This window comes from Acanthopagrus latus, chromosome 1 (assembly GCF_904848185.1).
Source record: "Acanthopagrus latus isolate v.2019 chromosome 1, fAcaLat1.1, whole genome shotgun sequence".
Classification (NCBI taxonomy): Eukaryota; Metazoa; Chordata; class Actinopteri; order Spariformes; family Sparidae; genus Acanthopagrus; species Acanthopagrus latus.
This window is the reverse complement of record NC_051039.1, coordinates 13,124,678-13,138,646: the sequence shown is the minus strand read 5'-3', so window position 1 is coordinate 13,138,646 and position 13,969 is coordinate 13,124,678.

The following is a 13,969-nucleotide window of genomic DNA, read 5'->3' as shown; positions in this document are numbered from 1 at the left end:
TATACACAGACGCTAACGACGAGACGAGGAACAGGTGAGGTGGAACAGCAGGTGAGATAACGAAGGGGTCGCACAGAAGAGAAAATACTTGGAAAACAATACTGACAGACAGAGGGAGACAAACATGCAACAAGAAGGAAGGGAAAACGAACACAGAGGATAGTGAAAGGACACAAGAGGGCGCGGAAATCAAAACACCAGACATAACAAGATACAGAACAAAGACACCAGGAACCATGACATTGCGGTGCTAAAGAAAGTGAGAAGAAATTCCCGGGTCTGTCTTTTAACGCAGATTCATGCTAACAGTTAATAAGGGTCTATTCTGGGCTGTGATCCATCCTCCATCCAAGTTTCATGGAAATCAGTTCAGAAATTTTTGTGTTATCGTGTTGACAAAGCAACCAGCTAACCGAGCTGGAGCGCCAGCCTCTAAGACCACAACACAATGTCGTGTCATTGTAATTGTTCAACTTTATTCTCCATAACCATTCACAAAACTCAGAACAAACTGTCAAAATTAGCCAGTAAAATAAAGAATACAGATAAAAAGCCCCATTGAAAATGATAGATTTTCTGTATTGCTGTCATGTTAACATTCAAAATATAATATATTTGAACATTGATGTAAAATTATAATCCTTGAATATAGTAGTGCTCGAACTTAAGGGCACTCCAACTCAATGCCATTAATATAATATGCCATATATTTGGTACACTTGTACACATAGATGCTGTTGATATATGCATCATGTTTTGCATATACTGAAGTACACATCTGCATTATTACATTGGCTTTTTGCATTGTAAATTACAATTTAAGCTTTAATTCCTATTTCCTTCACTTCCATTTGCATATACATGAGATTCTCTATTTCACATTACTTCTACTGCTGAAAGTTGTTTTTCTTTTTGTACGGAGAACAGGTTATGTAAGAGCCAACATAGTTGATGGCTCAGCATCTTTGTCAAGAATCCAGCGGCAGCAGCAGCCTGCGGACGGATGATGGTCGGGGATTGCGATAGATTCGCTGGAAAATCCAATCAACAGTTTCCAATCTGCCGTGGTTGGTTCTATCACTCGAGGAACAAGACAACACTGAGTAAAGATTGGTTGCTTGTATTTCTTTTGTTACAGTACAATTGCCACCCAAATGTCACGCTGATACTATTTACACTCGGCTTATTTGGAGCAGTGTCTGGATTTGGGCCCTTGAGAACTGTTGGTTTTCATTCCAGCTTTGAAGATGTCACTTGGCCAAAACAGAAATACATCACCAGCTTTAACAAATAATCCTGTCAGTGGGATTTACGCCTTGATTTCGTTGCTATTTTTCTAACATTGCCATCTGACACAATATCCTCACACCAATACATGTATTTGATCCAGTACTGTGAGAACTATTAGAGTAGGATTAGGGGCAAGAGGTAGGCCGGAGGTCATTGAAGCAGGCCCATGAAAACATATACTCTCATATTCTTGATGCTTAATACAGCACTGACATCTAGTTTTAAGCCACAGCATAATTCAGTACAGTTGAATTTCCTCTTCAAGTTATTCGGCTGCCTTGATATCTGTACGTAACATTTCCTGGAGGGTTTTTTGGCAAAGAAGCCAAGATGGTCGAGGCAGCAGAGAGGGTTTGACACTTTCTGAGTCGCATGTCCTTTAACAATAACATTTGTGTTTGAATCACTCAAGCAAATTTACATTTGGAGTGAAAGCGAAAAGCAGTTTTGCGCCTATCCTTGAGGGATGTGTGAACCCTCGCAAAAAGCACAAGAAATGGAAAACGTCCAAAACAGAAGGGAGGATTTTTTTTTCCTTCTCAGATCCTTCTTTTCACACACAGCTGACAAACTGAGGTTGACATAACTTCTCTTCTGTCGCTCAGAACCTCTGAGAATAAAGCCAACATTATCTACCCAGACATCTTATTCATCACACTGATTGTAGTCATCTAGAATACCTGTTGTGATTTAGACAGCTGTTATGCCACACGCAGCCCCAGTGAGGATTATGTTTTTCAAACTTTCAAAGGCAAAGTATCTTGGAGTGCAGCTAAAAATGATTACAGACCTTTAATTCATATTCGTATTTGAAGGGCTTTAACTTTGCAATTTTATGTTCCTGCAAAAAGAAAGAATAGGCTTCACTTTTTACATTCCATACACATGGGCCTGGTCTCATCAGTTGTATCTGTTGTTTGTGGATGTTTTACTTGCCAGCATTTCCTCTGCTGATTGGGTTGTAAAATAACTATTCAGTTATAATAAAAAAACAAAACAACAAACAGCCTTTTAAGCCACCTGTTACTTCCAATGGCATATGAATTACATTTTTCTGCCAGAAATTTGTGGCACCAACATTTCAGCATGGCGCCAGAACAGTAACTCATTGCACTCTAACACTGAATGCATGAAAGGCAAGAGAAAAAAGTTTAATCTTCCAAAAGGGAGAGAATAAATAGAGATGTAGTGCTGAATGGAGATGTGTAGCTTAAAATGTAGTGTGTGAGTTCAGACTTAAAATTACTGGTCTCGGAGGAGAGCAGTGTTTAAGACAGGAAGGAGTGAGCAACAGAACATTGAAATTCTATGCAGAAAGCTGGGAGCCTTTGGGAAGAACATGTCATTTTCCCCACTGACATGGAACTGGAGAAGGGACCTCAAAACCTTAGTGTCATCATGATATAAGAGAGATTGCTAGTTGCTGTATTATCTGAGAACATGGCTAATAATGCACACCATTTAAAACAAAAAGTTTCTTCCCTTTTCCTATTTTTTCTCTTATCTATATTGAGGGTCACGGTGTTGTTCAAACAGACAAAGTGAAGCTTTGTGCAAATTGGCTCTATTCCAAAAGTACAGGTAAAGAGAACCTCATTCATCATAACACTTGGAGTTATAATGAGACAAAATGCGATAACTTCAGCCTTTGTATGATCGTGGTAATAAATAATAATAACACAAAATGATCAATGTTGTGGTTAGTCAGAGGTCATCAAATATTCATTCTTTTGGCAGCCTTTAACACACAAGATGTTTTCATGCAGAATTACAGCTATGAAGTGGGAAAAAAAAATCGCAGTCGAAGAGAGCAGTGGAGGACATCCCACGGATGAAACCAGGTTACAACATAGCACAATTGTAGTTATGTTCCAATATTTACCTCATTCTCCAAGTTATTTTCCTCTCTGCTAAGTGGGGAGCAAAACTCTCTTTTTCACTTAGAAAGAAATGTTTGTATTTTGGAATGAAACCCAGCAAGATTTGTTTTGCTTGTGCTACATGCATGTGAACCTCAAATTCTGCTGAGTTTCATTCCAAAACACAAACATTTATTTCAAAAATAAAAGTCAGCTGATGATTTGCTCATTACATCCATAAGAGACTTGAGGCTTGACATGGACTTGCAAAAATGACTTGTGAGTATAAAATTCTGTATAAAAGTAACATTATGTAACATTAATGTTAAGTAACATTATGGCTGCAATTCACACTCTTAGGGGTTAACTCTCCTCATCAGTGCCCACGCAGCACCTTTTGGTGGCACAGAAGGCAGTCCTGACCTTACAGGCTTTTTTTGTTTTGCTTATTTACATTCAACTGACTTGGCTAATCATCTCTTTTCTCAGGGAGCTAAAGGACAGTTGACAAGATAAACGCTCCTTTCGATCCCTCTGTCAGTCTGAGTCTGATGAGGGAAGATAGGCTGCAGTGGGTATCAATCATAAAAGTGCCTCATCCATATGCTCCAGTCAGAGGAGTTCAGCACTGTACCGAGGAGCCGTACACTGCAGGGGTCTGTATCAGAAACTTCGAGCTCAACTGAGGCTGTGCTGTGCAGTCTTCTGAAAACCCTGCACACCTGCAGTCAAGCACAACAGTATAAATTATTGATTAAATAATTCCTGTACCTTGAAGGGTGAACACTGTACGATGATTTATGGTAGAAAAGCAATAAAGTCAGTTTTCCTAAATTCTAAGTGAACAAGCAGTTGAGTTCCCCCTGCAGAGAACAGAGGAGACAGACTGGTGTGTTTACTGGGTAAACTACTGCTCATTAATCAAGTGTTTGGTGTTTCAAGCCCCCCCGCTGTGTTTCATTTTTGCCTGTTGGATTTGTTGTTTTTTTTTCTTGGCTACATTTTCTGGATTTGACCTTCACCTCTCCTGGTTCTTTCTTCTGTGCCTTGTTTGTGTTGATAAAATCACTGCATAAAACCAGCTCCGGCACCTGCATCTGTGTCCGATCCATTACCTTACTTTTACTCTACATGCACAACCTTGACAAAATTAAATTAGAATCCAATTCCTTGTCATTGGTTATTATACATGTGTGTAATGTGTGTAGTGGGTCTGTGCAGCTCTGCTGTAGTCACTAAGTCTGTCTTCTGTCAATAATGCGTAACAGGATCTGGACATGTTCAGGGCATTTTTTTAATGTGTTATGGTCCATTAGATCAATGAGTCTCACCGATCGGACCATGGGGTCAGCTGTGAGAGGCATTAAGCTTAGCAGCGCATTGCTTCAGTCCATGAGCATGCAGTGAAGCCTTCACTGCCTCTCCCAGTCAAATACATCCTTTTGGTCAGCCACAAAAACAAGATCTTGGAATAAATACCAACTTTCCTTTTCACATACTGACAAAGTTCTGTAGAAAGAGGCTCAATCTTCTCAACTTCTCTCTGTAATGTTTGGTTTTCCCCTTCCGAAGCTGTCATAGTTTTGTATGAGAGATATATAACCTAAAGGACTGACCGTGGATTCTGTCATTAAATGCTGTATTCCAACTGTATGGACGTAGAAGATTTGTCTCTGTGTGGGCAAATACAGGTCTTTCTGACAGAGCAGACATGTCAGAAAGACCTGCATTTCGTGATGTGTGTGTGTGTTTCTGTGTTTGAGACTGAGACAGAAATAAAAGCTACAGCGCCAACAGGCTTTTTTGTTTTTGAACTAAAACTGTCATTTTTGACCTTTACGTGTTCACAGCTGCCGTTTGTTGAGAGAAAATTATCACCTCATTTCATATTTGAGACATTGTCTGAGTGCCACATAATTGCAATTATGAAACTGCGTCCTGCAGTTAATTACGTTACTCACAAAAACACTGAGGTTTTTCTATTGACTCACTGCCGCAATGTGCAGTTCTCATTAATATCTGTCTTTGATGTTACTAAAGCGCACCAATTCCTTCTTTAAATATCCCAGTCACTACCTATATAGGGGCCTGTCCTGAGATAAACTCCCTCTCCTTGTAGCGCTAAGCTACAGCCATATGCTGCATTATTTCAAGTGTAACTAGAAAATAAATTAATGTGACAATCACACTGCTGCACTCAGGAGGGAACAGAGAAAACCAACTTCTGCACCACCAGAAGGCATTCCAGCCCCTGTCCACTCACACATGGGTATTTCTGCAAACAAAAATATCAAGCACTGGCAGTAACTGAGGATTTAGGTGTCGGTGAACTTCAACTCAGGTCAACTCTCACTCATTTCAGCACTCACCCGAGGCTCTGGTTCACTCCTCTCTGTGATGTGAGCTGTGAAGTACATTTCCCCTGCAGCTCTAGTCTGGGTTCAACATTATATTAAATATACATGAGATAACAGGGATCATGTCCGGGATCGCTGCTGCAGTCAGATTGATAAATCCACTGTTTTATCCCAAAAGTTTGAATTAATCTCCAAATTAGAGCAGAATTTGATGTCTCTATGGGGTTTATTCTTCCAGAAGGTCTGGCTTTGCACCCAACCCTGTCCCCCAGAGCTGGTCAGCTGTGAAAACACTTTTCTTCTTCTTCTTTGGTATCTAATTGTAGTTGGAATACATCGTGTTGCAACACTTTGCATTACTTTTCTTTTTGTCTGGATAGAGAGATCCCCGGGGACGTAAATGACATATTATGAATTGAAATATGCATTAATTGGTTTATTTACCGATCTCAAAAACACTGCAAACATACAGCATGTTTACCATGTCAAAAGCTCCAGTGGATGACCTGTGAGAGAAAATGCCATAAACGGACAGATGGACACAACGCAGAACATGTAGTTAAAGTGCATGCACTTATGTTTCAACCATTGAACTCAGCCGCTCAGTGTTCAGAAGCACCGAGCAGTTTGATGGCAAATATAGATCTGGCTTCTGTTTCCATCTCAGCTGTAGGAAATGCTCCTTGAAAAAACCCGCTGTGTACAGAAGCAGAGCACACAAACAAGCCATGCCAGAAACATCTTAGCAACCTGTGAAACATGTCAAATGTCCAGGTTTCCATTCATCACCCTGCAGGATTTCCTTATGATAAACAGTAGTAGCACCAGCAGAGCGACTGCCATAAAAACACCTGTCAGCAAGGTATCTGATTCTTTTCATCATGTCAAAGAGAGATGTCACAGGCAAAGAGCTGCAGACCTCCTGTAGTGACGAGAGATCAGAGAGGGCACATACATTTAGTTTAATGTACTTTCAAAGGGGCCTGTTCTGAATGATCCTAAAGAAACATTATGAGCGCTCTTTTTACCACCAAGCTTCTGCAGTTTCATCCCTCTTGAGGAGAGAAAGACTTGCAATGGCAATCTACTAGAACAAGCAACACAAGTTTGCAATAGACTGTGAGAGGATTTTTGGTACTTGGCCAAAGTGTCATTCAAAATGCATTCAGCCGGCTCCTTGCAGTGAGCTCCAGGGGTTAAACGCCTTCGTGGACTGCACCCAGAAAACTTTAAAACAGTAACAGCTTAAAATTCAAAGAAGTTTCCCCAGTATGCACACATTTTATTATTATTATTATTATTATTATTTTTAGGAAATCCTCCAAGAGACTATCACAGTGACAGAATTGCATCTGGCATTTAACTTGGTCTCTAAGAAGAACTATTTACAATTGACAACAATTTCCCCACAATAATCCAATAGCAGTTGATTTATAACAAACTCAGACGTGCGAAATACAATTTCTGGCAACAGCAAAGCACAGAAACAGTAAAACATGTATTATGAAGTATGTGAGAGCATGCAGAGACACTCACAAAATGTCAGGCAGTGTATGCCACTCTGGATAATGTAAGAGAATCACATGGCTCAGTGCTGATGCCGAAAGGTGTGCACCCACAGCTTAATGACATTCACTTTCTCTTTTTCTGTTATGATAAACAATGTAAGCCCCCCAAATTTAGAGGACATGCAGTTAATGCAGTTATTCTCACCTTATAAGTGCGGACTAGTAAGGAAAAAAAAAAAAAAGTAACTCGTGTTACATTACGTAAGTGACATAATCTTAAACTTTTAAACTCAAGTTTGAAAGAACTCAGTATTGACCTCACTTTTCGCACTGGGCACGAACAACTATCTCCTGGATGAAAGTTGAAAGTCCTGTGCTTGTTTGATCCTATTGTCTATCCTTGACCTCCTCCCTTTCCACTCTTTATACTTCAAGCCAAGATGGGAATGAAATTCAGTTCTGAGAGAATCACCCTTAGTCAAACTAAAATAAAATATTATTTAATTAGCAACAAAGTAATAATTATATCTTTATTTCATATCACTTATCAAAACAAAAGCAAGTCATGCTTCATATCACAGTGAAAGAGCAAAAATCATTACATTGAACCACATGAAATAACTACAATAAAACCCATGAAAAGAATAGAAACTACAGCAACATCATATCAGGAGACGCAGTGTGATAAAAGTGCATTGTAAGCTTAAATCTAAAAGAAGCCACAGACTCAGCTTACCACATGTCCTCGGGCAGGGTGCTCCAGTGCCTCAGGGCTCTAATTCCCAAAGTTCTGCTCGGCTTATTGCTCTGAGTCTGCAGCAGAGGAGTCAAGGATGGCAAAGTACAAGCAGCGTCATACTAATGAGCGAGGATGTCCAAGTCAAGGGGTGACTGGGGTGGTCGGATTGTTCATTAGTCATTAAAGACTGGACTCCATGTCTTGTTTGTGACTAAGTGTCAAGAGTGATTTGTTTTTAATTTATGGGACATGAATAATCGGACAAAGTGAGTCATGTCATTAACATGATGTTAATAAAAGAAGCATTTAAGCAAGAATTAACCAAATCGTTTATTTTGCCTAACCTTAACCAAGTACCGCAAAATACCAAATAATAGCTGGGGCGTTTCTTTGTTTTAATCACTTAACAGACCAGGCGGCAATTTGGGACCAGGCGGCAATTTGAGACAGGCATTTAATTCCTGATTGTTTCAGTCATCTGGGATGATGTCACAAACTTCGTCAGTTTCTCTGTGAATTCTCTAGCATCTAGCAATAGTTGTACGTCTTCTGCAAGTGAAGCTGTTGTGGCGGAGGAAACGATTTAGCCAACCAGCACTCGCTACAGACTCCTCATCTCTGCTGTCACTCATGGTGGCGTACATTTGTTTCTCCATCGCCCTGACCATTTTGCGGGACACTCTCTCGTGGCGTGCCCGTTTGCTGATTACTCATTCCCACATGTTTATCTTAAGCTCCTCGCTAGCCTCCCTCCACCAGGCAGCCTGACCCTGTTGCTGTCCTCCTGGAACAGACTCTGAAGCTCAGTCTTATTTTTTCGCCAATCTCTCACTCTCTTGGGGTCGACAGAAAAACGTCTAGCGGCTTCTTCTCCCGAGTTTTCCTCTGCATATTTTATGACAGGAAGTTTGAACGTCAAGTCACACTTTTTATTTTTTTGCTGCGCCGGAGCCATGGTGATCATCGGTGTGATACTGACTGACAGAAAGCAAGCACAACACGTGAAAAAGGCAAAGAAGAAAAACGTGCAGTGTCAGTGGTCACATCTTCTTCCTTGATTTTTTCAAAAAAATATTTTAAAAAATAGACTCAGCATTTATTTGGAACCGGCAGTTATTTATCAAAATATACACCTGCCACTCTAAGGTTAATTGAAACCCGGCTTTTATTTTGTAATTTACGGTAGTTGTTTTGCATACGTAACCAAACAACAATCGTTTGACAATGTTGGTCAAATTTGAAGCTTTCGGCACACTTTTTTGTGTGTAACTGGATGTTTTATACAACATTTTGTTGCAAACTTGACTGCAGAGCTTTTATATTGATAGTCTAACCAGACGTCGCATAAAAGGTATTTGTGCTAAGTTGACCGGAGTCGTTCATCCCCGAAAGTTCCACTTGAAGGGTAGGTTGAGTGTCATGGTCTGAAGCTCAAGGCCATTGACCAAGTCACTGAATTTAACAAGTTGGGAGTGAGAGCATGCTGAAATTAAACCACATGCATGACACAGGGCGTAAGCCCATGGTGCTGGGTGTCAAAACACTTTTTATTCCTGGTATTCACCTCAAATGCCTCCCCACGACCTGTGTTTATTGCAAGAAAGTAACACTGGCAGGAAAAATCTGAAAATCTGAAGTGTCTGAAATCGATCCATGCAGCATTGTACATTTAATCCCAAATGTAATACGCACAACTGTTTAGGAGATAATAACAAGCATTTTTCTCATACACCTTCCAGGCAGCAGTCTCAGCACAAACAGCCTCGGCTTATTGTTATCCAGCTCAAGGATCAGTGTTCTTACTTCTTCTCTGCTCCTTCAACACCTTCAGGATTCTCTTAGGGAATGAAGTGGAATCAAATTAACCGCCAGCCTGATACCTTTTACAGTTCATTCTAAACAATCACTGAGTCCAACCATTCGCCTGACAACTCATCAGCCCTCTTCACCATCCTGTCTTCCCCCGGCTCACCCCTGGGCCCGCCACGCCGTCCACCTCCTGCACAACCTTCGCTTGGCCATGCCAGGCCAAATCTGCACCACGGGGCCCTTCTAATAATAAAGATGACAAGAAGGGAGAAGAGCTCTCTCATGCCCGGCCAGGCGAAACCAGTAAGGTCAACAAGGTCGCTAGATGTTTCCGTCTGCCCGGCAATGACGGGAATACCAGCGCAGATACACTTTCTCCCAAACTGAGACTTTGTTAGAGCAAAAAAACCCCAAAAACCCAGCGAAGCTATTGCGTCCTTGAATTTTGTGATTGAGGTTGAGCATTTTGCACATAAAATAAGAGAGATGGAGGAGATGCTATTTGTCTTTTATTGAAAACGTGTGGTGCCTCATCCATCTACAGATTTGAAAAAAAATGTTCAGCCTTTTCTGATGACGTTGCAAACGTTCAATCATTTGTGTTGCTTTAAGGCAACAGTCATTGTCTTTGAATTTAACTCTCTTGCTATAAAGAACCGTGGCACTAAAACTACCTCCTGCATTCTGAGTAACGGACTGACTCAGCACCAGAATGAACTCTTGTGAACTATTATGAAAGGGAAGTTGATTGTGCGACCATCTTAGCCATTTTAAATTCAAGTATACCAGATTGGTTCTGTTTCGTCCGCCCTTACTTCAGTGTCTGCCAGTGACCTTACAATCTAACACCTGTCTGTGTGTCCAACACCAATCTCGCAAGCTGTTCACCAGATTTACTTCACATTGGCAGGTTTGTCGCTGTGAACCCAAGAAGTCCACCAAAGCATGTAATGACTATGGTGAATAAAGTTGTGCAAATTAAACAACAAAATATGAACGTTTTTTCCATGGCATACAGACACATTTTCCAATCGGGTGCCCCTATCTACATCATTTGTTTTTCGTTTCTTCAACACTGTTGTAAAATTAATCAGTGATATGATGCTCCAGTTGTTTTGTTCTCACACCAACCATGACCTCCTTTCTACTGTATGAAAGTATCCTCCGACGTTTGCTCTCGTCATAAGCCTGTAGGTTGTCCATGCATGCAACATATTATGAACCGTATTTATGCTTAATGTTAGGTGGCGACCTCTGAAGGCCAGAGTTAATATGACAAGTGCAAAGAAGGAAGCCTGTTGACAAAACATAAGGATCCATGTAGGGAGAAGGTTGATGCGGATGGACGGGTTGAACACAGAAGACTGTGTGAAACTGTGTGAAACCAGAAGTTGAATTTATTTGACTTGGAATTAAATTTACGTACAGTACTTAATTTATGTCACACACTGGACCTACCGTTCTTGCTTTAGCCAAAGCGATGGTGGCGAAACCTGAACAAACTGTAATTATTTAACCACTTCAACCATGTGTGATCATTACTCTCCAACTATCTGGTTTCAGTATTCACTGGCAAATCTTTTATGTCGTATTTAGCAGCTGTTTCACTGGCACTAGAGTAAAAGTGTGATATTTTGGGGAACTTGCAGCAATCTCCTTTGGATCCTTTATTGAGACCAATTTTCTGGAATAAATCCTGCACCATCCCCGGAATGAACATAAAGCTCATCTAGTTAATATCACACTCTTTGATCTCTTAAACCAGGGAATCTTGGAGGAAATTGAGCTTTATCTGAAATCTTGTTTATTCAGGCATCTTCAGTGCCGCAGAGAGCAACCACTTCTCATCACATTGTTTCCAAAAGACCCAGAAAACTGCTGTCCTCTGTCTCTAAACTGCAATTGAGAATCTTCGGAAGAACCAATTACAGGCCAATCTTAAAACCTCTCGGTTCTCAGTTAAATCAGCAGAGCAGCTGTTTATCATGGGCTCAACAACCTCCCAAGCTATCTATCTTCCCCAGGCAGTTGGCAATCAGGTCTGCTGTGCCGTCACTGAACAAGTCTATAAATCAAAGTCTTGTGCCCAAATGTCCTCAAGAGAAAAGAAAACTTATACGGTCTTAAATGTTTTAGATACCAAGCAAATAAGAAAGAAGCTTTACTAATATTATTGAATCTAAATAACCTTTTAGAACATCAGATGACATTAATCACTGGTGGTACCAATCAAACAGGAACTTTAGCTTATAATCAGAGAAATGGTTTTCATCACAACATTGGACATGTCCTTTATAATGCACCTATTAATACTCACACATTGCATCAGGCCAGTGTAGTCGATCATGCTGTTCTTTTATATCTTGTACAATACGTCCACTGCTCCAGCAGCTGAACTCAGCCCAGAGTTGCGCTATCAGGCTGCTGTTACTTCGCAGTAATATGTTATGCCAATGCATGGAGTCATTATCCTCTCCACAGACACACACAATCATAACTTCCAACAGATACAGAGTGTCCCTAGAGTCCTTCATTGGTGCTTGTGTACAGTTGTCTCATAGCAGTGTGTGCTGTGTTAGATAAGTAATTCCCTCTGGGGCTTCTGCTGTGTCGGATCTCCATTGGTTGCAGCTCCTTCAACTGGCAGCCCTGATGCTCTTGGTAATGACTGAATCCATAGAATCATAGAAATGTCTTGAGTTATTGTTGCAAAGAAAGTGTTTATTGCAAAATATTGTGTACAAAAATTTTATAACCCGTGTTGCAAGCAAAACACAGCTTTGTAGTTGCTGAATTAATCTAAAATGTATCCAGAATCTACGAGTCAATACATGTAAAGCTCCAAGTTGTAAGACAGTTTACTTTTGATTCTCATTCTCAACTTGTCAAATGTTGATGCTCTGGGTTAATAGGCTGGGTCACTCACCAACCCAATGTCAGTCCTGGACGAGCTGGGACTTATGTTGAACGAAATGATATAATTCATTGAGCGGTTTCATACAAAACTAGATGATATTCTACCATCTTTGACGACAAACATTGATTTTATTGACTTGGAAAATGGTTCAAGGCATAATTCAAATATGTTCAAAAGTCTCTCTCGATTGACTGCTGTGCAGATTATTTTCAAGAATAAGGCCCCTTGAGACCCACCAGAAGGGTCAGGACTTGTGATAGTGTAGTTACTTCCATCTGAACCCCTGCTGATAACAACACACTTTCACGACAAATTACTGAGTTTAGATATTGCTCTTTAATATGATGATCGATATGAGAATCAATGCACCGAAACATTTGGGATTGCAAGTATTGATATTCATGTATTAATATGAAAATGTTTCATGTAAATAGAAACAACACTGTGAATAATAGGTTATTATGCTGTTTAAAAGCAAAAAGAAAACCAAATCTATTTGTTAACTGTCTCAGCACGACATGTCATTGTTCTGTGCTTAGCAGGATTAAAGTTCTGAATCAGGACCTCAGGGATTCAAGGCTGTGATAATGAAAAATTTGTCTTGCCGACCATCAAGTGACACAGTCACATTGCAGAGGCGTCGCCAGTAATATGAGTAATTAGTCTCAGAGGGATGCTAATGTATAGCACACCTTCAACATGTGTCCGTAAATACGTAAATACGACTGCAGACCCATTCAGCTGAAAGATGCAGATGTGAACAAGATGTGTGAAGGGAGATTTAAGGCAATGTTTAAGCCATCTCAAAACCAAAACTGTCTGTGCTCTATCATCTGTAGTTGCTAGTCAAAACTCTTGGCAATCAAACTACTTCAGCCTTCAAACTGCACTCAGCCGAAGTGCTTCAGTGCATTTATTTACCGGCAACGTGCGTTGTTACATTAAACTGCACTTGACTGTTTAATGCTTCACGTCCTTGTGAACGATGTCGCTGTAAGCTCTATCTGCTGCATTAGCTGGTGGCGCCATGAGCTATTATTGTTCCTCGAGCCAAAACACACTGCAGGACCCTGACCATGCTGATTTCAACACGGATTTGTTGTTCGTAATGTTGGAATATCAGGGGACAGTGGGTGTGACCTCTGTCAATAGTGAGCATGCTCTACTCTTTTGCATTTTTAAATGCCATATTTTTTGTGGGTCTCGCACTAAGTAGCCAGCCGCTGATAGTTACTATAGTAACGGCATGAGAGGACGCGCTCTGTTGTAGTCGGCACTCAGTTCAGTCATTTTGCTGAGCAATTTATCCGAACCTCTTTCATCATAATGGTGTCCCAGGAAAGGTCTTCAACCCAAAACATTCTATCGCCTGCAGGACATCAGAGTCTTCAGCTCTGCTCTTTACAGGCATGTAAACATGGCCAACAGTCCAGCTATAGCTTGATTAAAATATGGCAGAATTCCATTTTGGTTTTAATCTGAGCAACAAC